Here is a 25207-nt window from a genome sequence, read left to right as displayed (position 1 = left end):
TCACCTAATTGTGCAAATACACATTTTGTTTAAATGAGCTCCAGACATGACTGCAAACATATATTAGAATTCCTTCAAATAGTTGTTACGGACTTACTTCAAAGTGCTCCTTAATCAAATGCTCTTATTGATGTATCGTGAGTGACTTGCTTGTGTAATTGGTTCCCCCTTTTCCCACCTGCCAGCACTTCTGCTTGCAAAGCAATTTAATCGAAAAATGCTAAGGGGAAGGCTATGACTTCAGGAGCTTTGTCAACTCCACAGGCTAGAGCTGCTTTTTCTCCTCTCTTCCAGCTTTTTTAAATCCTGCTGTAACTAGTCACTGGGCTGGCTGGAGCCAAGCCAGGGTGTAGATGCCGCCTTCCCTGAAGCTCTGGGCCGTGGGGCCATCCGCTGCCCAGCCAAGGGATGGTGTGGGCCATCCCCCCTGGCTGGCCGCCTCATCGCCGAGCAAAGCCTCGCCGCGTTGGCTGTGCTGCGCTGCCCCTGCTGAAGTGGGAGAAGTTACTTATGGTGCAAATATTGCTTGGAGTAGTAAGGCAGCCATGTGTAAATATGACATTAAAGCTGGCTGTTCTCTTGCCAGTAGCTTACTGCGTGGCTGAGGGCCATTTCTTATCTCTGCTTCATTTCCCCAGCTGTAAAAACAGTCTCATGGGAAAACCTCAGGCTCGAGTCTCACAGGAGGGCCCTTTCCTGTTGCTTTTCTGAGCGCTTGGTGCTCTTGGTGTTTTTCTGGAGGGCGCGGACAGCGCGCAGCCCGTTACAGGTGCCTGGTGCAGTGATGTGCCAACAGCTGTCACAGAAGGGAGAGCTCAGGGAGCTTTTCTAAGCTGCGGTGCTGTGGGGTGCTCCTGGCTGTGCCACGAGATGCGTTTCTGCCTTGGGGTGAATCAAAATGACTGTGGGTTTCACTGTCCCCACCTGGCTGGGGTCATAAAGGCATCTGTGTTGCAGAGCGTGTGGAAATGTCCAGGAGGACCATGCTCTGGCTATGGAAAGTGGGACCTGTGATGTGGCACTTGGCTCCTGGTGGGAACGGGGAACGTGGTACCCAAGCAGCTGGCAGAGGTGCCCAGTTTGCGTGGGCAGGGCTGCTGGGACTGGTGTCCACTGGTGTGTCCCAGTTACTGCCCCTGGTCACGGACAGTGTGTGCTCAGCCATGGGGTGCTCCCTCGCCTGCCTGGGAGGGAGCAGTTGGCACTGGGGTGGGCAGAAGACCTGTGGCTGTTCTGGTGGGTGGGGGTGAGCACCTGGCTTGGAGATGTGCCTTGTGAGGAGGTCGTGAGGCTGAAGGCAGCCAGGCTCTCAGTGAACGCTTGGAGCTGTCTGTAACAACGGGGCCAGGTCCTGCCCAGATGTGTGTGGAGATGTCTGGGGCTGGTGTTGCTCTCTACTGTGCTGTTACATGGTGTACATAGAAATGGAGGAAAAAAATGCTGAATTTATGCTTTCTTGTGTCTTCCAGCTGATGCTTTCCCTACTACTCTATCCTTAGCTTGTGCGGTGTCCAGTTAGCCCTGTTCGAGAGTCAGTGGGGCATTTTTAGTGGGTGGGTGAGGGTGCAAGGGATACGTCTGCCGAAGGGTCCCCGCGTTAGCTCATCGAACGGATTGACAGGTGACACCGCCTTGGACTTGCCTCCGTGGTTTTGGCCAAGCACAGTGGATGTCTGCAGTGAAACACCAGTTCTGTGGTGCAGGAGGTTGAAGCTCTCGGTGGTCATTCAGAGGATGGCTGGTAGCATCTGGCTTTTCTGCTGCAGGGACGCTCCATCCACATCTGTGTATGAGAAGATGTGGAGGCAAAATATATTTGAGTTATGCAGCATTTCTGTTGGTGTAAGGCTAGGTTAAGTCATCTTAAAAATTAAAAATATTCCTTCAAGAAAGAGTGGATTTAAGGAAAAGCTCTGTATTCAGCTATGTCCAAACAAGAATGATCAGATAAACTTTTTATATTATAATGGTTTTATGTTAACAGTCCCCTTTGGGGGGATGGAGGAAGCATCTTGGAATTGATAAACTCATCTCCTACAAAGCCTGTGGTACCTGGGGATCTGCAAGAGAAAGAGGAGGCTATTGTGCTGAAGAAGTGGTGGTTTTTGAAAGGGCAGTGCTGAGATGAAGTGTAATAAGGTGTTTCTGACAGGAGGCCGTGAGGGAACTCTGTTGTGTGCACACATGCACACAGGCTCCAAGATGTGTCTGTATATGTAAATAAATGTAGCTGTTCACCCTGCAACTGGACCTGAGCAAATACTACATTTGTTGGAAAAAGTCTTCCTTCTTCCATCTTGGTGATAGGATTTCGTGGAAGGACGATACTACTTACATGTGAATGACCTCGGAGAAGATCTTTTTTTTCTTTTCAGATTAGTAATGCCATAAGACTGTAAAAAATAACAACAACAAAAATCCCAGACCCCTGTATTTTTTCCTTCTGTCTGAAGCCTCTGGCTGGCAGGGTTAACTTAGTTGTATATCAGTAGCAGTGTCAGTGGCTGCTTGTTCTAAGCTTGATCCATTCCAGGACACCTGAATGTTGCTCTTAAGTCAAACCTAAAGAAATAAGTGAAAGCATTTCTTCTTATATGGCAGCTTCATGTCTGTTGCGTCCCATGGTCAGTACAAGTGTGCTGATGCTTAAACCCCAAAAGGTTTTTCTTTTGTTTATCATGATGATCTGGAGCAGCTAGAAATTCTCTTTGAAGACTAAAGCAACTAAGCAGAGCGGGCATGGCTGGATCAGCCCCTTGCACTGGTGCACACTGGCTTGAAGGACTGCGGGGGAGCACCCACCTTGGGGAGTCTGGTCTCATAACTGCTCAAGAGTAACCTCAAACATAAACTGGATTTTTTTTCTTATGAGCAGCTTTATCTTGGGAGAAGAGATGGGCACCCAGCGCAGCCCCTCTGTGCTGGTGGCTGAGGGCTTTGGTGCTGGTGTCTGTTGGCAGCTGGCTTGTGGCCGTCTCTCCATGTGGCAGACTCTCCTTTAGCTCCAATGGCTTTCTGTCTAGCCTGGTGCTTGCCCCTGTGGAAAGCAGCTGTGTTGCCTGCTTTTGGTGGCTAGGATAAACAATGCCAAATGGGCAACCAGCTTGCTTGATACTTCCCATGGTTGCTTTGGAGCTGGGTCCGAGTCATGTGGGTCTGCACCCCCATCTGCCTGGCTGGTCTTTTGCAAAAGCCTTCCGATCCGTTGGGTTTTCTCCAAATGGTTTTCTCTGCCTTTGGTACAGGAGTGTGTCCCATTCCTGTGTCCAAGCCCTGGCGATGACTTGGAGATGTGCCCTTGTGCTGGCCCCATCCATCGCGGTGAGCCTGGCCTGGGGGGTTGGGGCCGGTGCCTCCCCTGCAGCACCAAGCTCCCAGTTACCCTGGCTGGGCGGGTGAGTATCTTCGCAGGAGAAGGAAATACCAGTAGGAACTGGTCATGATATTTTCCACTTGCCTCTGATCTCTGCCCCTTAGCTATACAAAACCTGCCAGAAGTTAAGCGTTGTTCACACCTTGTGAAGGTCTTGGAATCGAAGAAGGCGTTTGTTTCAGATTATCAGTCAGCTCTGGGAGCTGCGGAGGAATCTGTCGCCATCTTGTATAACCCCATCCAAGCAATATGTTTTCCACCGTGTGAAATAACTCAGTGAATTTCTAATTACACAAATCTAATTAAAGGCTGACTGTAACGACTATGCCTAATCATAATGATACACCCATTTCATTAAAAAAAGAAATTGCTTGTGTACAACAAACCACCCGGTTTGGTACAGAATTAATATCCGCCTCTGCAGCTGGAGCTGGGCGAGCGTGGGCGTCCCCGGGAGGTCCCCGTGGCCAGGCTGAGTTTGCTGTGGCTGTGTCTGGAGCTCTGGCTCTTTTGCAGATAGGTTCTCAAGAGGTGTCTGTGTAAGATGGGGGGGAGAAAGGACCCTCCTGACTGCTCTCACAGGAGCACAAAAATTATTTATACCCCATGGGAGATATTTTTTTCTGTGGTTTTCAGTGCTCTGCACCAAAGGCTGGAACAGACAGCACCTGTCTGATGAAAGCCTGTTGTGTAAAACTTCTCAAACCCAGTGTTCCTCTGCCATCAGCAGCAAGGTAAAAGCACAGAACCACTGCAGCGGGCAGAAAGCGACCGCCAGCTGTGCTGTCCAGGTGCCAGGCAGCTTGTCAGGGCTCCGCTAACAGGTGCGCCGGTCTATGGGTTCCTGCTTTCAGCTCTAACGGGGTGCCCGCTTTGCCAAGAGCTCCAGCAGCGGCTCCTACCAGGAGGAGATGGTTTCTTACAGCGAGACATGAACCTTAATCTGTGCAATCGAGTGCGAGCTGCAGAGGGGACAGCTGAACTTGTATGTCTGGAGTTTTCTATTTTTGCAGTAGTTTGTTGCTGAAATCTCTCTAGAAAAAAACAATTTCCTTGCCTTGGTGAATGCAGCAGGAAGTTTGTCCTCCAGCATGGAGACTGCACCCAAGTTTCTGGCAGGCCTGAAAGAATCCAGGTATCAGAGGGATAGCCAAGTATGGGACAGAGGGAATAATATCAGAGCAGTGAGGTTAAATAGATGGATAATTGATTTTTTTCAGTGCTGGTCCCTGGTGTAAATCCATTGGAGTTAATGAAGTAAGGCAAATTGAATTAAAGAGCCCTGTATGAAGGCCTGGCCTGGCACGCGGCTGGTTCCGGAGGCTCCTCTTGGTGCTCCCTCAGGGTTTTTAATGGCCGCGTCTCGGTGTCGGCATTCTGGCTGGGAGGAGCTGAACCGTCAGCTGCAAAAGGCAAACCTTGCGCCTTGTTTCTTTGCTTGAGTACTCGGGTGTGCCTGCGCTTATCCCACGGAGCTCTGAACCGCTTGCTCTGGGGCTGTTGTGGAGCTCGCTGCGTCGCAGCCCTGTGTTCCTGCTGTTCCCTGGGAAGCCCTCCGAGGTGTCCTTCTGAGCAGGATCCTTCGGGTGAGGTGGCAAATATTTGTCACAGAAGCACGCGTGGCACTTTGGCAAGCTGTGGCATCTGAATTAAATCCTGACACAGATCGTTGTATCCTGCCAGCTCTCCCCTGAGCTGAACTGGTGGGGGGGTTGCCCAGCCCGAGCAGGTGGTGCAGATGTGTGCTGATGGCAGATAGCCATCGGGTGGGACAGGGAGGAGGGAGGCCAGGCAGCCCCTGGAGTAAGGAGCCCATCAGCACACGAGTGGGAGGCTGGGATTGATGCAAAGGTCTGTTTGCTGGCGATGGAGGATCTGGCCATGACGTTGGGAGCAGAGGAGATGCCGTTCCTGCCAGAAGGGCTGATGCCTGAGCTCGCAGGTGCTGGGATTGTGTCTTGCCATGCCTCTTGTTCCGGGGAGGGATCCGAGCCCTGGGAGCTGGTGTGCTGGCACTGATGTGAGCTGTGACCTCTTCGGCCAGGTCTCCCTCAGACCCCGCTCCCACACACCTTGTGCGCTGGCTGAGCATCGCCCAGCAGGACCTGCCCCTGTGCGCTGCGTCTGTGGAGGGACAAAATGTTGGTGCACCCAGCTTCCTAACCGAGGTCCCCAAGAGAAGAAGCTGCCCTCATGTCTTCTCAGGCCGTAGACGTGCTTCACTGGTTCCTCTCCTGATGGCCTCAAAGCTTGTGGGAAGGACACGTGTCTCATTACACAAGTGGGTCCGAGGGTTCAGTCACCAGCAGAAGGTCACTCGTCCTTTGCATCAGTTATGCCTGGCTGTTGTGAAGTCAAAAGTGTCTGTCATGGGTAATGGATCGTACCCTGTCCATCCCCCGGCTGTTGATGCATTGCTCCGGACAGCTAATTCAGCAGGACCTTTTGCTGCCCGTGCCCAGACTTCTGAGAGCTTCTTGGGTCCGCTTGGCTCAAGATTTGCTTTTCTAAATGCTGCTGACAGGGAGCAAGATGCTTCATCTTCCCTGCTGCCCCGCAGCCGCTGCTTCCCGCTGCCTGCCAGGCTCTGGCACGGAGCTGCGTAACCTTGGGAAATGAAACTCTGAGAGTGTTACTGGAGAAAAGGGCTCTGGCGGGCAGCTCTGCCCTGGGTCCCCTCTGTGCCTCTGTTCTCCGGCTTTCCTTGTGATTGCCCCGATTCCTTTCGGAGCAAGACGGGAGCAAAATCAGGCCGGGAAAACCCTGATCGTACCATGGCCTTTCCAACACCTTTTCTTAGGCTTGGTAATCTTAAAGCATTGTTTTTCGGTTCTTCTCTACAGCCACAACTTCCCTCGCAGTTTAACTTGAGTGAGGTCAGCCCTGCTACCCCTGATTTGCACTGGGAGGCGCTGGTATACTGGGAGGCGCTGGTATACGTACAGCAGCTGCTGCAGAGAAGTCAGTCAGTGAGAGATGCTGTCCCTGATGCAGGAAAAGTATTCTTTCAGGTGTATTTGTGTCTTCCTGCCCTTTTGTGGCGAAGGATTCTTGATGAAGACAAACTCCTCGTGGCAGGGCAAAGCTGATGTCCAAGTGGCCTGGCTCTTCCTTTGCCCAGGTCTTAGGGGTATTTCATTCCTGTGTGGCTGATGCTGGCTCCTTGCCACCCACAGCCAGCTGCAGGCAGGCTGAGCTGCCTGGGACGTGGCCATTTCAGAGCGGGCTCAAGGGCCAGCCCCCTCCCTTGGGACTGCCACCAGCCAGCCGTGCCACCTTGAAGTTCTATCCCCCTGCTTTGGTTAATGGACCTTTTCCTTGGAGATGATGAAGAGCCAGACCCCCTCGGCAGCAGATGCATTGGGCAGCCCAGTCCTGCACCAGGCAAGGGACGTCTCCCACCATGCTCAAGATGATGGTGGAACCTCTGGGAGAGATTTTCATCTTGGATCCCACAAACTCTGGGCAGGTTTGAGCATGGCACCCTGATGAGGCTTGGATCCTGAGCTCCTTATTGTGGTGGTATGGGGAAGGAGAGCCTGTACCAGAGCAGTGTTTTCCACCCCTTGTCTCTTCCCTCTGTTCCTGCACGTTACCCTGCTTGGTGTAACAGCTAAAAATAATTAAAAGAAAGGTGTGACCCTGCAAGAAGGGAAGGGGAGAGGGAACCCCTGTGTCTGCATGAGAAAATGGACTCCTACAGCTGGCAGGAGCCTGTCAATCATGCAGGCAGCATGTGTGTGGAGGTTTCCGTCTCTCTTGCTGGACAGTCACTTGCTACATAAATAAACAAGCTCTGTTTTTGTCTTTGGTCACCCTACCAATGCCTCTTGCTAGCCTTGACTTTCTGGCTTGTCTCTGTATTTTTAGCTGCAGGACACCCTGTCCCCAAACCTGGAGGCGACCTGAGTTTTCTCATACTTTTCCAAATGTGCGAAGCCAGCTCTCGCCCTTCCCTGTGTCCCAGTTTAGAGAAGGGGAGGGCGGCAATGCAGTTTCTTTCCACTTGTAGTGGTGTAGCTGAGGACCCGAGATGTGAGTAACTGTTTGCCCAGGAGTTTACTGATGGTTGCGCTGAACAGGAGTCTTCGAGAAAGGAGGAGGAAGGCATCTCCGTCAGGGTGTAGGAGCCCTTGCGTGCAGGCGGGTCCTTGGTTGCAAGGCGGGGACCCAAGGGTCAGGTGTAGGCTGAAACTGTTCAGTGTAGAGGCTTCTGCCCTGCTCGTGTCTCCATCAGACGGTAGCGTGTTTCTGGGTATCCATAGGTCTGCGTGGAGCAGGAGCTGCAGCCTGCGTGCTTGTCCAGGACTGCAAGGTACCGGCTGCACAAGAAGTCCAGAATCCTTGGACTGGGGAAGGTTCAGTGCTGCAGGAACTGTGCTTTTCTCCCTTGTGCCTAGAACTGAGGGGGCCCAATATAATTTTCCCTTTCATCTTCTGTGTTGTTCCATATACACAGTGCAGGAAACATCCTGCCCTTGATTACATTCTGCAAAATGCAGTATTTCTTTGTATTTTGTTGAGAGGGGGATGAGTTTGGGAGTTTATTCTCTTTTATTTAAAAGTAGAAAATGATTTAGCACAATGCAAAATTAAATGTCATGTTGAATAAATGTTCTTCCATTTCGCAAGTGCTGAAACGAGCAGATGCTTTATTGTCCAGTAGTTTCGGTCATGCCGAATCCACCTCTGCATCCTTCTCTATTCCTGCAGCAGAATCCACCTCTGCAGCCAGCTGAGCCCTTGTGTTTGCCCAGTCCTGCTTCTAGAGCTCCCTGCTCTGTCCAAGCATCTCAACCCTGGTCGTTGTCACTGGCTTGGTGGGGCTGTGGGCTCAGCTTCTTGCCAGCCTCTCTGCTCCCTCTTTCTGCACCAAAGTTCTTACTCAGATGCTCACTTGGGCATGGACTTCAATTTAAGCATCCGAATGGCTCCCTGGGTGTAATTAAGGCTGTTTGTGTGCTTGGAGTTAAGTCTGTGCTGAAGCGCTTTGCTGGATGGAGACATAAAAGCACACGAGCTTCAACAGAGCAGTAAAATAGGTTTTACAAGGCACGGGGGGATGCCAGCCCTGCTCCTCGTCCTGGTGGCTGCTGGTGTAACGTGGCCTGGGCATCGCAATGGCTCCCTGCCCTCCGCTGCTGCAGACGAGATGTTCTGAGCTCTGTTGTTCACACCGCGCTGACGCGTGTCACTGAAATTGTGTGACCACCTTGTGTCTCCCCCCAGGAGAGCTGCTCAGGCTGCTTTCCACCGGCTAGCAAGCCTGCAATGCCCATACTCGAAATGTGCTGTGGAGATGCTGGTTTGGCCCGTTGAAGTGTCCCAAGGCAGGTGGGGTACCGGGGTGCTGGGAGCGGCTCCCAGCCAGGCTGCACTCTCCATCCCCACCCCACGTCGGGGGTGCCAGCATGGGAAGCAACACGCAGCGGTGGCGGGGCGGGGGAATTAATCAGGGAGATAAAAAGCAAGAGGGAGTGGATGCAGGGGTAGATTTTGTCCTCAACGTGAGCAGGCTCATGTGAGCCCAGCTGCTCACCGAGTCCCAGGGAAGACAGATCCCACCGCCATGTGCTTCCATTCTGGTAAGCTGGGTGACGATGGCTTGCGTTTGCCCTTCTTGTCCTCTGCCAAGAGAGGGTGGTGCTGGCTTACGCTGTTATTCCACTGCAAACCCAGCTGGGAGAAGGCATTGCACGCTAGGCGAGGCTTAGCTGATTTTCAGGTAGAGCAGAAATGTATCTGTGTTTCGGGGGTCAGCCACACAGTGCCTCGACAAGAGGCTGCTGCTGGATTCGCATGGGCAGCGTTACCTGACCTCCCCGGGCAACCGGTGCTGCCCAAGCTGAGAATTTCCTATCCGAGTGCCAATCTGAACAGCTGAGAGATTTTGCATTTTTTAATGATTCTCTACTGTGCCTGAATTAATGGGAAAAAATGGACTGAAGCTAAATGAGGGTATTGAAGGGAGAGAATGACAAATTGGCTTTAGAGCATGGCAGCGACAAGCACTGTCAGGGGTTCATGCACTGACCTTTATCTAAAGAGAGCTGTACGTAACAGATAAGAATATTTAACAATAATTAATGTCACATCAGCGCAGAGAACAAAACGACTACATCAAACAGGCAAGAAATCTACTGCAAATTACTCAAAAGCGAAATGTCAGCTTCTTCGTATCTGCAACCTGCCTTGTGCTGATGGTGCTGGAATTAGACAGGAGGGCAAGCGAGTAAAGCAGCTATTAAAAATGATTTAGGGACTGGATAATATATACATAAATGAGTGAGAGAGGCAGAACTGAGCAGAACAATGGTAGGTCTGCTGGACCGGAGTCGTGTAAAATCAAACACTAAACTGAGCTGATAATTGGGTGCGGGGATAAATGTGTATAAACCAATTATCTCTGCCGCTGAAGTTTTGACAGGCAGCTTAGGGGTTCCCTTTCCTTTCCATCTCGGGGGGGTCCCGGTACGCTGTGCTTCAGTAGCTGAGCCCCTCGTTATGTTTTATAGACAGGAAGACCTGTTGCTGCTGGGGGATGCTGAGATGGCTTTCATTGCTTCCAAGCTGGGGTTGTCCCAGCTTCCCAGGGCTTGTTCAGGAGGTGGCTGAGCTGGGATGCTGTGGGGATGGGTGGGGGTGGCGTGGGTCTCTCCTTGCTCCAGCCGCTGCCACAGTGATGGAGAGCAAGGCAGGCCAGGCTCCAGGGGATGCCTGTGTGCATATCACAGACCAGGGCGCAGTCTGTGATCCCTAATTTAATTATAAAAAAAAAAAAAAGTAAATGGATGTCCATTCACCGGCGGTGGATTCTGTCAGTCCGAATGACAAAACAAGCTGGGTGAGGAGGAGTTCACCCCCTCCTGACCCGCCTGCTGCTGCGGAGCATCCGCTGGCCCTGCAGCTTCAGGCGCTGGGGTGGTCGTTTGTTGGGTGGTTGGCATCCCTCTGCCCTGGAGTAACTGCCTGCACCAGCCACGGCGCAGAGCACAGCCGGACTTGAGAAGCGCGTGTGCCTGGCGCTGTTAGCAGCCCGAGCGTGTGGGTACAGTGTGCCAGCTTGAAGACTTTTATCAAGCAATTTAGTTCATGGCCAGGTAGAAATCCTGGGCAGGAGGGATGACGCTCGAGCAGGTCCCTGATGATCCCCCTTGCTCTGAGTAGAAATGCTGTGGGCCAAGACCTTCCTCCTGGGAGAGGCTGGGTTGTTTCAGGGAGCGTACTAAGCAGCTGCTGTTCCTTGAGAAATATTTATTGCCAACAAGTGGCAGCAGGTGATGGGAGACGATCCCAGAGCTGAGCACGGGATCATCACCTCGCTGTGCTCTCCGTATCGATGGCTGCAGATGCTGAGCTCAGCTGAACCAGGCTGTGCCAGCCAGCTGAGAGACTGGCCAGTGCTCCTCTGAGGCAGCTCATAGCCCCCCCCTTAAACTTCAGCACACACAGTTGGTGTAATTCGCTCAGCCCGGACTGCAGAAGATTATTCAGCAAATGCACAAATGTAGTAAAAAGCCCAGCTCTAGACATAGCAGGTTACAGTCATTCTTGGCTTCATTTCTCCTAAAGCCAGTGGTGATGCAAGGGGGAGAATATCCAGTTTTATTCTGAAAGGGCCCTTGTGCCCATTGTAATAGATTGTTTCCTGAATATAAACTAATTTATCGGCATGCCCAGCTGTGGGAAGCGTTATTAGCCTCCGTGAGTAGAGGTGGAGTTGAGGTGCAGAGCTGGGGCCCAGGCTCATGAGGGGAGCTCCTGAATCTCTGGGGTTTCGGGCTGGTGCCCTAAAGGCCAGCCCTGCCTGCAGCGCCTTGCCCACCCCGCAGTCCTGCTGGCTGCTCGTTAGTTCTGTTGGCAGCTTTCTCCTGGGGAGAGGAGGCAGCAAGGTGCCTCTGGATTAGCAAGGTGGTGAAAAATAGCTTTCCAACTGGCCTGGTGACCTTTTGACAGCAGGAGAGAATTTACCAGCAGAAGATGGAGACGTCGTGATTTAAAATTAGAAACGATGGGGAGCTGTTTCTTTGCCCCCGTGAAGTGGAACAGGAGAACTGACCTGTCCCTGATCCCATCCTGGGCTGGGCTGTGGCTTAGGGTTTCATACCTCCATTACAGAAAATACCCTGGGCTGCTTGCCCAGGGCAAGGCACGTCTTGCTGCTGGGCACCGGCGGCTGGGGAGCTGGGTGGCTCGGGGAGCGTGGGCAGAGCCGGCTCCCTGCCGAAAAGCTGTTGGGCTCTGCTGGTTCAGGCTGCAGAAGTGTCTGATACACTCAGCAGCTAAACAAACCTAGCCAGGGTTGGGTGAGCAGATAAGTTCCAATTAGAGGATCTGAATGTTGATTCACTGGGGAGAAAATATGACATTAGAGGATCACTGGAAGACTAAAGGCAAACTGATGTATTGCTGAAAATGAAAGGCCACGAATTTGCATCAGAATGTAAGAGCAGGGCTTTGACAATGACGGGCAGCGAAGTAAAGCGCAGCAGTTAAATGGAGTTCCTCTCTGTTTTATCTCCCATCCTCAGAAGTATGGAAAAGACACTTATGAGAAAAATAGACACTATTTAAATCCAGGGTGTTACTGATAACATCCAGAAGGGCTCAAAGGGTAGAGATCTCTGCCCTGAGTCACATTTCAGGCATCTCTTTTTTTGGGAGGAATGTACTGTCCTGTCTGGCCACCCAGGCAGACGGAGCAGGAGCCTGGGAACGCTGGCGCTCCGAGCTGAGCCGCTCTGCCCTGGTTCTGAAGTCAGACGCTTCGGTTTCCCCCTGTTTGCTGCCGGTCTCTCCTAGCGCTGGAGTGGCACTCACCCGCAGATTTTGGAAGGGCCTGGGAGGGCAGGTGGGTGCAAAAACCGCTGTTGTGAAGAATAGAGGCTGGGGCACAAGCAGGTCCAAGGAAAGCCCATCCTGGAGGAGATCTCAGCGTGGAGGGATGCACGTGATGAGTCTGATTTTGTGCTTCCTCAGGTGGAAAAGCCTCTGTGGTGTAAGCTGTTCTGGGAAGGCCTGAGCCAACTGAGCTGCCCTAAATCCCGTGGAGACTCCCTAGCAGCTCAAAAGATGAACTCCAGGTCTCCTTTCCCTTATAAAGAGCAGCAGAACCCATGCACAGAGCTCTCCCTGCTGTTCCTCGGTTTTGCTCTCTGCAGAAGGTTGACTGAAACTCTCAATATTAACTTGACCAAAGTGCTTCATCGCTTTGTTCCTCCTGGTGCTGGAGCATAGGGAAAGGGGCTGAGTGATCGGAGGAAAAGCAGAAACCCTCTCCCACCCAACTCAACTCTCAGGGCAAACTTCAGCATCTTGTGGTTGCTTCCATAGCGGTGCACTACGGTCTCACCTGCAAGCATCAAACCCAGCTGGATGCCTTATCCAGGATGGTAAGGGGAGGCAAAGTGATACCCGGAGAGGAAGAAGCAGGAGCAGCAGGTTTAGCACAGCCATCTCTGCGTCATGTGAAGGCACGTGGCTGCGCTGATGTACCTCTACTTGCCCATCCTGTGTGCCAACACCAGCCCTGCCCCACGTTTTGCAGGGACTATTGCTGTGCCCCAGAAAATGGTCTGAAATTACGTTCTCCTCCTCTCAAACCACTTGGCTTCACCAAGGTGCCATTTCTTCGCTCCCATTTCAAAAGGAAATTTTTCTGAGGAGTTTGAGAGAATAAAGGAAGAAAGAAACCAAAGAGAAAAGGAGTTTTTGAGTTGTGTCATCTGTTTCTTGTGGAGACATGCTGTTGGTGTCAACCTTTTTTATGCGCATCCGGAGCTGGTGCCGTTTCACACCTGCTCCATGCTTGTTTTTAAATGACACATAATTATAATAGGCAGTGTAGAGATGAAGTTTCATCCCCAATTAAATTGCATTTTCTGTCTTTTCATTTCCTCCATCAGTTGAGGAGGAAACCCCTGGAGAGCAAGATCTTTAAGTTTAATGAAGTAGGAGGTGCCTGCAAAATTAAAGGTGATCTTGTTTATTAGAAGAAAATCGGTGCTGATATACAGTGTTTCTAGAATATTGTGCTTCTGTTTGATGCCCAGGGAGTGTTTCAGGTTGCTGGAAATGCTGATGTAAGAATCTCAGGTCATGAGATGAGAGCGCATCCAGTCTGTGATAGCTGCGGTTCGGAGATGTGTGTATCCCCACTGCAGCTCCGCGCTGGTCCCGCTTTACTTCTTCTGGAGTCCCCGATGGGTCCTGCCGCTGGGGCCAGAGCAAGGGCTCGCATTGGGGAAGTGGCCCTGGGGAGGAAGAGGAGCAGCACTGGTCCCACAGGTACCTCCCTGCGGGCCCTTCGGCTGAGCGAGAAGGGCACGTCTCCTGCTTTGTACGAAATACGTCGGAAACCCCCAGAACAGGCTTTCTGTTTGCAGGTCTCGGTGGGTGGCAATTAGGACAGAATTGTGGCTTTGGGGAAATTAGAAGATCTTTTTGTCAGGGTCTGGGTCTTCATCTCCTGTGAGGTGGGGGTGCGAGCGTGGTGCTGGGGTGACGTTCGCTGTGCGGGACTGCGAGCACCACGTACCGACCCCACCGCTTCGCTGGGCAAGTGTCCTCTGCTGCTTCATCAAAATTCAGCCCATTGCAGTGAGTCCCCTGCCCTGAGGATGAGTCTTGGGTTTTTAAGGGTCTGTGATATATCTTAGTCAGTATCTACACTATTTCATCTTTTATTCCTTCCCCCCAACTTCCTCTGAATGCCATCCAGCCCCTGTGATTTATTACCCTTCAGTGTGTTTCACTTTTTGTTGGAGAATTTATATTTAATTTTTACGCCCGTTATCATTCAGGGAGAGAAGGGAAATGCTAAGGGAGCCCAGAGTGAAAATAAACCAGCGCATTTTAGTGCAGTTACTTTGATTGAAAGATGTTGTTGTATTTTGGGAAGGTACTTAGCTCCTTCCTCCTTCACTTTTGCATCGGGGCTTGAAGTGGTTCTAGAAAAATCACAGGAGGGTGATGGTGCCCTGCACTGATCAGCTCCAGCCTTGCAAGGACTGGAGTCTGCTGCTCCTGCCGCCTGATTTCATTAGGACTTACGCAGTAAAGAGAAACTCGATATAAGAGCCGGCCAATTTGGTCTTTCATGTGGCGGTACACGTGGGAAATGAGGGAAGTCCACCTCTGCTGCTCCATAATCCTGTAGCTCCCTTGTTGTTGCTAGTGGTGAGGTTTTTCTGTGCTACCTCCTGTACAGCTGCTACTTCAGGTTATCCAGCAACGGTGTAAACCTCGTCTGGGTCTAACTTAGCATCCTAAGGGCCACAGAGATGCAGAAATTTGGGCCTTGGTCTCAGAGGTGCACAGTGGAGTCAAAAGCAGAACTCAGAGCTTCAGATGCTCTTTGATGCACCATTTTCCCAACCTTAACGATTCTATGATTCTATAGGTGTTCAAAAAACCTGTATGTATGGCAGTTTGGGACATGGTTTAGCAGGCATGGTGGTGTTGGGTTGATGGTTGGACTTGATGATCTTAGAGGTCTTTTCCAACCTTGATGATTCTATGTCCGTCTGCCCCTCATACTTCCCTTCCCCTCACACAATTTTGGGTTGTTCTTGTCAGCGGGAGAAGGCTTTAGGAGCAGGATAAATACTTTTGCCTCAGTGGAGGCGTCTGGGTAAGCTTGGGAGGAGGATGGGGAAGGCATTCAGAACTTCATCCAGATCTCGGGTAAAATCTCTGTTCCTCCTTCTTCGCTGGGATTTGCTTCTGTGATTTTCCCTCTGCCCTGTTCTGTCCAAGCAGCAGCAAAGTAGGGACCTGCAGGGCTCCAGCAGGTATGATGGCAGGAGGCCATGAGCCATTTGCTGTTCCACATCCCTTGTGTCTCTGAGAGCTTTGATGTTCAGGGCTCAGTTCAGACTTCATTTGGCCTCAAGTTTCTTTTGTAATCTCTCCTCTTCTGCATCTCTCCCACATTAAGGCACGTTCTCATGACATTGCTGCACTTGGTGTTGATAGTAGCACTTTGCATGTTCAATTGAACTTCTGAGAGACGCCACCAGATCTCTGGAGAGGCTGAATAAACTTGAGTGATGGGTCCAATGAAGTAGAAAGGAACTGAGGAAACAGCGGTGGGAAGTTGATCACCTTGAATGCTTATTGGGTTCTTGGATGATGGGAGCTGTGGCCACGTGGCAGCGTCCCCTGCTTTTAGCCTTGGTCACTGTGGTGGCTTTTTCATGCAGAGCTTTGAACCCCCGTGCAGGAGGGATTATCCCTGTGGTGCACTGCCAGCGCATGTAGAGACCTCTGCTGCGAAAGACAGCGTGTCCTCTCTGATCAGCTCCTTAGATACGTGTGTCCTCATTGTTGGTTGAAGCCCAGTACTTCATTTCTCTGTCTTTTTAGCACTTTCTCCATTTTAATTAAAAGCTTCATTCTAGTTTGACCTTTTGCAGTGCCGTGGCATAACTGAGACTGAATTGAGCCTCTAATTACGGAGGGCCTCTCCTTGCAGGCTGGGTGGGTGAACTACCCGCTCACCCTGACGTTTGTGGTGACTGGCACGAACCCCGACTGCTCCTCCTGCCCTCCCGGCGGGATCGGACAGCTGACGTGTCGGAGTGTTTCACAGAGCAGGGTGGAAAAGGTATTGGGCTTTCAATAAAAGCCATGGTTACTCAGGAAACATTGCTCGGAAGGCAGGAAGGTGAGCATCATCACCGCTTTGAGGAGGGTGGAGAAAGCAGAGCAGGAATCTCACGGTGATTTATTGCCTCTCTTGTAGATCATGGCTAGCCCAAGAAGGATGATTTGAAGGAATGGGTTTAAATCACTGGATCTTATTAGCAACTTAGGCACTGGAGTGGGAGTGTGGAGACCTGGATCCAGTACCCATCAACTCTGGACTGTGTGTCAGCTGGGAGCTCGGTGGGGCAGTCCTTGTCCCAGAGCCCAGGGCTGGAGAGTATGAAACACGGAGGAGGTCTTGCTGCCTCCCGTCCGTTGGACCACAGCTCCCTGCCCGAGTGCTGGGACGGGCGTGCGTGTGGTTGCAGAGCAGTGAGGATTTGATGGGACCTGGATCCCACCTCTGAAGCATGAGCCCAGAGCCCGGCCGTGCTCCGCAGCCTCACAGAATCACAGAATGGTAGGGGCTGTAAGGGACCTCTGTGGGTCATCTAGTCCAACCCTCCTGCCGAAGCACGGTCACCTACAGTAGGTTGTAGAGGACCTTGTCCAGGCAGGTCTTGAATATCTCCAGAGAAGGAGACTCCACAGCCTCCCTGGGCAGCCTGGGCCAGGGCTCCGTCACCCTCAGAGGGAAGAAGTTCTTCCTCCTGTTCAGACGGAACTTCCTCTGCTTCAGTTTGTGCCCGTTGCCCCTTGTCCTGTCGCTGGGCACCACTGGAAAGAGCTTGGCCCCATCCTCCTGACACCCACCCTTCAGATATTTATAAGCATTTATTGTGTCCCCTCTCAGCCTTCTCTTCTTCAGGCTGAACAAGCCCAGCTCCCTCAGCCTTTCCTCCTAGGAGAGATGTTCCAGTCCCTGCGAAGCGACTCGCCTACCAGCCCAACTGTGCTGAGGTAGCTGCACCAGGAGCCTGTTCGGTGGGCGCTGGTGTGTTGCCCAGCATAAAAATGCTATAAAAAGTCCCGTGACTCCGACTTCTGAGTTGTAACGTCCTAGTTGTGTTTCCACCTAGCAGGTCTCCCAAGGTGACACATCAGTGCACTGCGTGCAGTCCAGCCAGGTATCTCAGCCCAGGGCCAGGAAGGGAAGGCACCTTCATCTGAAGTCCCAGGAGGTATCCTGGCAGCTCAGGGGACCCAGAGGAACGGACTTAAAGCAGAACATTCCTATTCCAGCAAGAAAATGTTTTAATTTTAAGTCAGCCTGACCCAAAGCAAAATCTGCAGTTTCAAAACATGTTCTCACAACAGAAAAAATGAAACTGTGAAAAAGTTTCTGCTTTATTGTGTGGTATTTCATTTTGAAGCAACTCGGTTTTGCCCGAGCGTATCTCAGCCATGGTGACCAAAAATTTGTGCCTGCCTCTATCCACCAGTTACCTTGTTCTCTGCAAGTATTAACGTGGTGTCGCTGTTCAGGTGGGATTTCTGGCACCCACGCCGACCCGAACCACCTCCCCAGCAGCCATCCCATGCCCTCGGCCCTGTGCACACAACCAGCTCTGTCTGCTCTGGTTTGAGCTCCTGGCTAAGCAGCTCAGAGTCTTAGCTCGGACAGTCCTGGGTCTGATCCTTGCAGACAACCAGCCAGTGGCTTTTCTTCCCAATGCAGCCTACCCTTCCCTGCTGAGGGTTAGAAAGTACGGGATTATCTGCTTACCACAACTGACAAAAACCCCTCTGTGTCCGGATTCTTGCAGGGTGAAGCTGAGACCGCAGAGGGTTGCCGCGCCTGCTCCTGGACCGGGGACGGGAAGGACCGACAAACCCCGAGTGCCCGCACCAGTCCCGGTAAGTGACTGTATCTTGAGGTACCCGTAGATGCGATGGACGGTGGGAGCCATCCCTGCGATTCCCGGCTGCTGCTGTTCTGCTGCGCGAGGCGGGACTCGGCGGTGAGATTTGGGGCAGCGAGGACACTTTCTACGAGTGGGCTTCGTCCTCCATCGGGCTGAAGGTTTTCTCTTTGAGCCTGCTGAAAGCGGCTTCGTGCTGGCCTGGTGTAAGGGTTGAGGAAGTCAGAGGTTGATGGGTGTGCTGAGAATCTGCCGGTCCCTTGTGTGCTGTTGGCAACAGAAACGGGATTGCTTTAATTACAGCCAGATGGGCAGATCGCGATCGTTTTGGACACAGTGAGTTTCAGCGGGTTTTCATTTCTGATCCATTGCTTGTGCTTCTTCTAAAAGTTAGGTTTGCAGTTTGCTGTGAGTGAAGGTGAATGCGCTTGTGACTTCTGGGTAGTGAGGGGGTGGACTCTGCACAGGGTAAAGAGAGCATCCCTTGAAGACGGGCTAGGAGAAAGCACGCCCTTGGTATTTCCTTGAACACCAGCAAATCAGGGCTGTGTTTCTTAGCGCTTCGATCAGGACAGAGCAGTTCCCCCATCCCTAAAAGGTACAGCAGTGTCTGCAGGCCACAGTTTAGGAAGATAACCAACTCTAAAGTGCTGACAGACGCTGTCAGGACATGAGCTTTAGCATCTCCCAGACCCACCTTGGCCAGGTAGGCTGAGCTGGAAGCACCTCTTTGAAGAAGAGGTTTTGTTGGAGGGATGGGAGAGGATTTAGGGATCAGTGACAGCGTGACCTAAGCATTGGGAAGTGCTGGGCCAGGAATCACTGCGGCTGTTAGAAACTTGCTGTGCTTCCTGAGCAATGAAGACCTGAGCTTGGAGATCTCCCTGGTTTTGTGTGATTTTTGTTTCAGTAAGACTGGGGTAATGGGGGTCTAGGTGAATAAAACCTAGAGTTTGCTTCAGCAGAGAGTGAAGATTGGAGGATGCTGTCGTACCGTGCACAGTTTGTGGCGTGAAGATGGAGCGGTGTAATGTTTCTGCAGTAGACTTTTCCCTGCCGGTTCCCAGACAGATGGATAAAAGCAGGTCCTCTGTTTCCAGTCTGTTGGGTTTCCAGTCCTGGTATAAAACATTTGTGTTAATTGGTATTGTGGGTAAGTTTTTCCTCAGGAATTTAAGTAGGAGAGAGAAAAAATAAATGCGATCAGGTGACACGTCTTACCATTTGGGTAGGAGCTCTGCAGTTGCTTGGTGGACCCCAGGAGTTACCACACACAGTAAATAACGATCCAGCGGTTTAACACCGATTGTCTTGTTTGGAAATCTAATCCAGGAAACTCCAGCTAATGGGGGGGTAAAGACTCAGCTGAACTTTTTCAAACCGAAATCAGGAATTGAAGGAGAAAGGGAATTTGGGTTTGCTTATGATTTGTCTAAAACCATTTTCTGCTTCTAGCTTCTTAGCTACTACCTTCCTTTTGTAGTAGTGAGAATGTCTTGACACAAAGTAGGACTAAAAAATTCTGACATACAGATATGTTAAACAAATGAGCTGGCTAAAAACCCTTTTCTGCATGAATAAGAGAACTACTGTGCCCTAATTCCACAGACCAGGAGTTAACTCGGCAAATGAAATTATGGGATTCAGCAGCATTGAAGAAATAGCTTATTTTTTTTAATATTCAAGATATTTTAAAAAAAGAATACTGCCAGAAGTTTTTCAAAGTTTTGTTTTGGCTGTTGGCGTATTAAACGGTGCTTTAAACTCTGGAGCTTGCTTTTCGTACAGGGCATTTGCTGTAAGTGGAGGAAAGTGTCTTTTACCCTGCGTGTGCAGGCTGCGGGGCTTGAACAGCAGCCCCTCCTTCAATCTGCGAGTTCTTCACTTTCACAGGACTTCTGAACTCTTGAACGCTGCTGCTGGTTGATTATTTGCTTTTTCATTTTTCACTTCTCCCTGCAATTATTGGGAGCGCACAGAATAAAGGCTGATTCCAGAGGGAGCTGTGACACTGCCCATTTCTTGGGGGGTGCAGAAAGAGCTGTGAAAATATCTGTCATTCAGAGAATTGGAGCAGAGCGTCGAGGGTAACTCTAGAGAACGAGGAAGGCTGCTGAAAATGCCCGGTACTCCGGCAATGCAGGGAAGGTCACAGAAATAACTGTTATTGAGTCCACCCACACAGGGTTGGAAGCATCCCGTACTGAGAGGATGCAAAGCATTCTCAGGTAGCTCAACAAAAGCTGGGCAGATGAAATTTTCTTTGTGTCATCTTAGAGAGAACCACAGTGCTGTAGAGGGCCATCACAGTGTCTAATCACAAATCAGTCCAGACTGTAATCACTTGCTCAGGTCATTTATCAGCTCTGGCAGTTCCTGTCCTTCCAGGATTAGGACGGCGCTCCGTAGCCCTTTAAGCTACGGTCTGGTAGTGACCTTCTTAGCACCCCGTGGGCCAAGGAAGGAAGCGATGTAACGGGTTTCTTAATTTAGAAAAGAGGATGCGAGTCAGGAGGAGGTCGCAGGTATCGGTGCCTGGCGCGGGTGCCAGTGGGTACAGGCTCTGGTTCAGGGCTGCGGTGTCCGGTGCAGAGGAGGTCGTGGGACATGGATGGTGCTTTCATGGGGTTCGTGGTCAGCTCTAAAACAGCCCAACTGTGGGACCGAGCTACCCTCCGTGCCCAGGATACCTTTGTCAAGGAAATGAATGGGCAGTAGGGTAACTGGTGTATCTCGCTATAAAGCTGTAATTCTTTCCAGAGGCTCTGCAGGTCATGAACCATCAGAAAACAACTTCAGCACTGCAGGAGCAGCAGCAGCGTGCAGAGCCGGGAGGCATGGGACAGCCGCCCCATTCCTGCTGGCTTGGCTGCTTGCAGTGTGCATTCTGCAGCTCTGATGTTTCTACGAGAGTGGGCAAGTGCTTCATGCCTGGCACAGACTGACTTTGCCCTTTGTGGCTTTTTTTTTGTATTTTTTATTCCCTTGTAGGCAATTAGATGGCAGGGTTTCTGCAGTGTGGATTCTGACATGTGTGTGCACAGGTCCTGTGTTTCTCTTCTTAGTTTTGCAAGCATGTGCTGGGAAGATTATTGACTGCAATTATCTCATCAGCAACATCCCTTCGCAGCGCAGGGATTGCTGTGGAGGAGCAGGTGAAGATGGCAGCGTCGAGTCGTTCAGAGCAGGGCGCGGTGTGCTTGGCTTTCTGAGCCCTGCCGCCAGCCCCAGGTGTTTCTGACCACGGACAGTCTGCTCTCTGCGGAGTGCAGTAAACTTCAGGTGTCCCCAGGGGCTTGTGTGTTTCTGAAAACCTCGTCAGGAAAGAAGAAACCCAAATAATTGACAGTGCTCTCAGGCAATTCCCAAAAACAAAGTGTGGGGGGTTTTTTAGCACTACAAGGGAGAAGAGGCTTGTGACCTGTCACCCCTGTCTGCTGCAGGGTGTGGTCCTAGCAGTGAGAGTGATGACGTGGAGATGCAGAAGTTGGGATACGACGCCCATTCATACCGTCCCGTCTGGAGATGGCGTGCTGGACACACATGCTGTCACCTGCAGCCCGCTTTGGCCATTGGTTATGATGCAAACTGCTGGGTCAAAATAGACGTGTGAAATATGGAAAGAGGCCCCTTCTAGGTGAACTAGAAAGTGGAGGAAGGGAGAACTGGTTAAAAAGCTGCCTGGAAGGTGGACCCAGGGTCTGTCACACCCATGCTGTCTTGTCGTAGACCCAGTGACCCCAAGCTGTCCCCAGAAAGTGAAGGAGGACCATGAGGATAAGCAGATTCAAGTGTGCACACTCCCGACATATTCTAGCAATGGGACTCTTGAGACCACCCAAAGAGGACTAATCTGTCTTGACCCTCTGTGCCAAAGTCCTGGGAATCCTGGTGCCTCTGAAGAGATGGGTTTTTCGCTGTAGATTCAGCATAGTGAGATCCCCTATGAAATGAGGCCATAATTCGTGTCTCAAGAGGCACAGCTGACATGGCTATGAACCATGGGTAGGAAAAAGGGTGGTCTGGGCTGTGGAGGACACAGAAATTCTCTCCAAACCTAATGCTCCCCAGTCCTTGTCTACAGTAAATAAATGCAAAGACCTGGTTAAAAATCCTTTCTGAGTAGATTCTCTGGAACGATTGCCCACATGTCTGTGCTGGAAATCATCTAATGGTGTGTGCAGTATTTGTAAGCAGTTGACTGGAGGATGTTCCTGGCAGCTGGTTTGTCTTCCACAGGTTTCGTCTTGAGTAGGTTCATGGTTGCGCAGTGAGAGCGTGCTGTCGAGCCCGTCTAGCAAACACAAGGTGAGAGGAGCGCTCTCCTCATGCAGAGGCCCCAGTCCATGACCGCTCTTTGCAGGGAAACAGATGAGTTCTGGGCTAGAAAAGCCATGTTCTTGGCACTAAAGTTTGTTGTGAAAACAGAGCATGTTGGGGGTTGTTTTCATTGAAGATGTTCAGGAGTCATGTAGCGGTTGCGAGCACCAGGAGTGCGGTCTGCAGACTCAGATCCTGGTGCTGGCCAGCTCCAAAGTTCTCTGTGATGGAGCCGTCCCCTCCCTTTGCCCCCACTTGCATTCTGCTGACGTGGAGCTGAGCTCAGCTGGCTTTGAGTGGGAACCTAAGCAGTTCCGATAAAGGATCAGGTTTTCCAGTCAGAGCCAAATCCTGACACGCTGAGCTGCCATTCTTCACACTGGAGCCCCGCAGACGTGCTTTGAGAAGCTGTTTCCTCATTTCTGCCCATGCCAGGCTCTCGTGGCTCTGCTGGGGGTGAGTTAGTGGAAGATGAGATTCTAATTAACCCTTTATAAACAGCCTTATTGCTCTGTCCCTGTGGTTACCTGTGCTTTTGAACAAGTAAATTAATTGCACAAAGCTCTCGCCCGCTCTGCCAAGACAGCAGGAAAGCTGTGGTGGCTCCAGATGCCAAGCAAAGGATCGCATGACCGGCCATTGCCAGCAGCTCGGGCTGGGAGACCTTCCTGCTCCGGACCTTCCAGCTGACTGTGCAGTCTGCAAGCAGCAAGTTGTGTGGCTCAATCATTTCTTGGTATATGAGAAGAGCAGGTCATCTGGTGTTATTTAAGGACAGTAAGGCTGAACAGAAAATCAAAAATAACTTTCACTTAGCGATTGTGGTCTAGTGGATTGTATGGCATCTAGGTTGAGATTTAAAACCTTGGTAAACCAAAAAATCCTTAAGAATATGTCTAATTTTAAACCTGAAAATTCAGTCGAAACTCGTATGCTCAAAGAAAGCCATGGGTTAATAATACCTTCCTGAGTCAACGATTAATTTCTAGAGCTGAGCTACTTTCCTGAGATCAACCCAAATGTTTGATTCTTTTAAGAGCTGAGCAAGCGATTCCTGATGAGTGCTGTATCTGAGAATTAAGCTTTCTGCAAATCTTGATCTTATCAAAATAACATGTCAGTTTAAATTATCTGATTTGGGGATTTTTGGTTTTTTCATTTTTGGATTTGTGTTTTAATACTATCTGTTTCTCAGAGCTTCTCAAGAGTTGAAGGTTAATTCAGATTAAGGTAGTGCACGAATGGAAAATGTAAAGTCTTTGCAGCACTGGCTGACAGATGATCACACAAGTCATTTCTGCCCCTCTGCTCTGCTGAAACCCCCCCGGGAGTCCTGCATCCAGCTCTGGAGCCCTCAGCACAGGACAGAGCTGGAGCTGTGGGAGCGGGGCCAGAGGAGGCCCCAGCAATGATCCGAGGCTGGAACCCCTCTGCTGGGAGGAAAGGCTGGGAGAGCTGGGGCTGCTCAGCCTGGCGAAGAGAAGGCTGCGGGGAGACCTCAGAGCAGCTGCCAGCGCCTGGAGGGGCTGCGAGAGAGCTGGAGAGGGACTTTGCACAAGGGCCTGGAGTGATAGGACAAGGGGTAATGGCCTCAAGCTGAAAGAGGGGAGGTTTAGATTAGATATAAGGAAGAAATTCTTTATGACAAGGGTGGTGAGGCCCTGGCCCAGAAGAAGCTGTGGCTGCCCCCTCCCTGGCAGGGTTCAAGGCCAGGCTGGATGGAGCTCTGAGCAGCCTGGTCTAGTGGAAGGTGTCCATGCCCATGGCAGGGGGGTTGGAACCAGATGATCTTTAAGGTCCCTTCCAACCCAGACCGTTCTATGATACTTCTGCTGTGGCTAAGGATAATGCCTGTGCTCAAACTTCAGGTGGAAATGTTTGCAGAATGAAACCTGAAAAGTTTCTGAATTGCTGCAGAGGTAACACCAGAGCTGCCCCGGGTCACAGGCGCATCCCCTGGCTTCAGCCATCAAAGTCGTCCAGTCAGCGCTGGATTTCTCAATTCTCAGCCTCCAAAAGGGAGCAGTCTTTCTGCTCCAGCTTGAACTGGTGTTACGACTGTGAAAATATTACTCCATGAGGTGCTCAGACACCGGGGACAGGAGACAACAGAGTACCTCAGTGCTGCTTGCTCGCTGTGTCCCCCTAACCAGATGCAGCTTTCTGGCTGAATACTGGAGCTGAAAAGTAGGTCAGAAAGCAGAAGCCAAGAAGATGCCTTAAAATGAAATTACGAAAATAGAACTTTCTTTGCACATCTTTTCTCAGCTTCCGTTTGCAAGGCTGTGTTGGCGCGTGCTTGATGGGATGTGATGGCTCTGACCTTGTCAGATGCATCAAAGATGACATGTGGGCATGGATTTTTTTTTTTTTTTTTAAGGAGAGAAATAAGGGGTAGCAAGAAATGCAAGAAAAGACAAACAAACAGATGGCCACATTCCTTCATCAATAGAAATCCAGGCCTGAGACTGGCTTCCAGCTTGGCTTGAAGTGGAGATTGTAGGAAATGAGCCAAGAAGTTGCTTGTATTACCACCCCCGTTCTGTAGCGTTTCACTATCAATCACGTGCGTTCCTTCTGCGAGGCCCTGACTTTCGCAGGCTGTGGTGTGACACAGAGATGTGGCACTACTGTAAGGGACCTTGTGCTGCCGGGAGAGCTGAGGCTGGGTTCCCTTCCCCGGCGTGCTGCCACGTTCAGAGGATGCTGGGTGCCGTGCGCCCTGCGTTTAGGATGAGCTGTGTTCGGTAGGGTGGGTTTTTTCTTCTAAAATCCTGTCTTTTTTGTTTTCTTCCTGAGGGTGGAAGTTCAACTGAAAAAAAAAAAAAAACAAGGCCAGAAGGTCAGCAAGGGGGACCTTGGGATGTCCTGGGTGACCTTGGGGTGTCCTGGGTAACCGTGGGGGCCTTATCTGGGTCCCCAGCTTTTTGCTGGTAGACGAGCTCTGCAGGGTCGAGCTCTTGGTGATGGGCTGTTCTACCCCTTCACAGGAGAGGGACGAACGGGGACCATGGCAGCCTCGGTCCTGTGTTCACCCGTTCTTTCCTGCATGCTGTGGGAAAGC

The 25207-nt window shown here is 51.1% G+C and overlaps 1 protein-coding gene across 2 annotated transcripts in view; it reads left to right on the top strand.

Moving 5' to 3' along the window:
- Nucleotides 1–25207, top strand: part of RALY (RALY heterogeneous nuclear ribonucleoprotein) — a 142308-nt gene that overhangs the window by 32580 nt on the left and 84521 nt on the right. For both annotated transcript variants that reach the window (XM_075438790.1, XM_075438791.1), the window contains exon 2: nucleotides 17728–17818. The gene's annotated coding sequence lies outside the window, so the exon portion shown is untranslated. The remainder of the gene's footprint in view (nucleotides 1–17727; nucleotides 17819–25207) is intronic.

The sequence above is a fragment of the Opisthocomus hoazin genome, chromosome 18 (assembly GCF_030867145.1).
Source record: "Opisthocomus hoazin isolate bOpiHoa1 chromosome 18, bOpiHoa1.hap1, whole genome shotgun sequence".
NCBI classification, from domain to species: Eukaryota; Metazoa; Chordata; class Aves; order Opisthocomiformes; family Opisthocomidae; genus Opisthocomus; species Opisthocomus hoazin.
The sequence above is the reverse complement of the archived record's forward strand: the minus strand, read 5'-3'. Positions and strand labels throughout refer to the sequence as shown.